Source organism: Populus nigra, chromosome 2 (genome assembly GCF_951802175.1).
Source record: "Populus nigra chromosome 2, ddPopNigr1.1, whole genome shotgun sequence".
Classification (NCBI taxonomy): Eukaryota; Viridiplantae; Streptophyta; class Magnoliopsida; order Malpighiales; family Salicaceae; genus Populus; species Populus nigra.
Window position 1 is genome coordinate 36,381,356 of NC_084853.1, and position 2,886 is coordinate 36,384,241.

Consider the following 2,886-nt stretch of genomic DNA (forward strand, 5'->3'; position numbering starts at 1 on the left):
TGATTTTCTTTAAAATTTTGTAAGCCAACTACACTAGAATGGATGTGCAACCTTTTTCCTTTAAGAAGCACATGTGACATATTAGGGAAGCGCAATCCCTTATAATATTCAAATACTATTATTAGTTAATTGGGTGTGCTAGTAGATCACATGAACTATCCTAGTTCAATGTATTCTTATGTTAGGCTAACAGTTGCATAAAATGAGTTCTTCATGGTAAGACAGATCATGTGAGAAACTTGAAATGAGAGTTGTGCAATTTGAAGTATAAGCAAGAAGCTCTCTTGTTAGGGACCAAAAGATATAGGGGTGTTTTATTTTTTTAGAGGACCACTAAAGGCTTATACAATTCAAAACTAGGCCTTTCAGAAGAAGAGAAATTGTTATATAAATAGTTGCAATAGTGCAAAGAATAATATAACATTAATCTTCTAGCCAAATAACATTACATAAATGGTTGCCAAATAGTGCAAAGAATAATATAAATAGTTGCACTCTGAAGAAGGGTGTAATACATATGCAAGAACTATTATCTTGGATTTGTGTATTTTTTTATGATATATTATAAACCTTTATGTTAATGTAGGTGGACTTCAGTTTAAAAATCAACCAAAAAAATTTTGTTTAAGGAGAGACAGTTAATAATCTCATTGTTCGAGGTTAGTTCTTGATTGCTAGAAGAGGTCACTGCTAAACTTTAGGAGGAAGAGGTTGACTACGCCTTATTGTTGGAATAAGCAAAACAAACATGAGCATAGACTTAAAAAAAGAGCCTAGCCATAGAAATAAATTTTGGTTGAATTGCTTTTAGGTTAGCCTTCTAAAAGAGAATACATGTATTCTTGTTATAAGAAATGACTTTTCATAATCTTTTATGTCAATAAAAGGGATGCAAGTCTCATTTAATCTCTAAAGAGTATGAATGTAACTCCCTTACCCCTATATTCCACAAGGTGGTACTTACTCCTAAACCAATACCCAACCTCGAGAGCCAACGTTGGGATATACAGTTCTCTCGATGTTAAAGTGGATAAAAAATAAGAGACATGTCACAAAAATTCTATTCGGGAATAACCCTACTATATAAGGGATAAGAGGGATACCTATTTTTTATGCGTTAGGAGGGGCTCTAGTAAAATCCTAGAGATCTAAAGTGGTAGGGTAAGGGAAACTTCTCCAACCATTTAGGGTTCATTTCATAGAGTAAGGGAAACTTCTCCAACCATTTGTTCTTTGTTCCATTTCCTTTTTTTTTTCCTTTTATAATATTTTATTATAGGCCTTCCAAATACAAGTACATAGTATCCATATTTTAGGAGGGAGAAAACAAAGATGCACTTTAGGCTCTGAATGTGGTCAATGAGATTAGTTAAGCTCTTCGAGAAGACCCAAATATTTTTTGAGACCTTACTTAACAACTTCTAAAAGGCTCTCCGCAAAGTTTGACATCAAAAGATGCCTAAGTAAAATAACTTCACATTGTTAGGAAAAACACTAATAAAGTTGACCATGAGCTTTTTACCTAATAATGACCTATTTATGGCTAAAAGTGATGTTGATCATGTTCATGTTGAATGTTCTTGTGTGAGGACTCTGAAGGATACCTCGAATGAGTTAAAGGGCATGTTTAAAAGGACCCTTACTCTATTGAAGACCTTAGAGGATAAGCTTATAGAAGTGACGAGTCACTTCTTTAATTTATCTATTGATATCAACATAGACTTTACATAGGTCTTTCTTCTAGCTATTATCCTTGACTTTGAGGAACTCTTTCTTAAACATGATGAGATGGTTACTTAGGGCTAATATATGATTTTGGAGACTAAAAAAAGAGGATGATAAAGCTTGCAAATTAGATAGAAAAACAAAACCATTTGGATAAGGTGGAAGTTGTGGTGCAAGATCGAGTAGAGTAAATTTCAATAGAGAAGTTGTTTATACATGGTGCTATTATTATGAGAAGGAATGATTCTAACTTGGAGATTGAAAGAATTTAGTTGAGAAGGATCTCTAAGAGATTGATGAATAGTCTAGCTTTTGTTTTTTATTTTTATTTTTACTATACAGTTTATTAACCTTTTTCCTAGTCTTATGGGTCCATTTAATATATGTATTAGGTATTTGCTCGAGTTAGGCTTTATAATTTGTGGTTTTATAAAGTTAATGTTTTTACAAGTGTTGTGTTTTTCATTTTATATGGTAGAAATTTATTTTCTAAGTTTTGTAGTACTTTGTATTTGAAGTCCAAAGTATAATTATATGTACTAATAAGAGATCTGGAGTCCCTATACTTAGAAAACTTCCTAGGTATCAAAAACGGTTTAAGCTTGAGTAATGAAAAAAAAGTTGTTACTTAATGAAATTTAATGGCTTATATATCGTTACTCAATGAAATTTAATGACTTATATATGTGTGTGAAAAGGAACGTTACTTAAAAAAATAAAATTAAAAGTTCAAAACTTTAGATGCAGGGTGGTTAACCCCCTAATATTAGGTTGAATAAGTGTATATAAGGTATGAAATTTATATTTGAATGATATTGTTTTTTGGGTTTTACATCTTTTTATTGGTTAAAATTTTTTCTAAGTTTTTGTTCATCATTTAGCTAAGCAAAATGGTCATTTGTGTCTACGAAAAGATTGGAGTTGTATCTACGCAAAATATTATTTTTACATGGATGGTAAATGCCTTGTAATCAAGCAAGCTTGTTTTTATGCTTAGATAGAGATTGTTTTGTACCTTGATAAAATAGCTTCTTTTTTTTTGGGGGGGGGGGGGTGTGAGGAATTATATAGAGACTTATGAATATTTTTCTAGAGGGTAAAAGTAGAGAGAATAAAATGATGATTGTATATACAGAAAGTACTACTTCTTTTATTTATGAA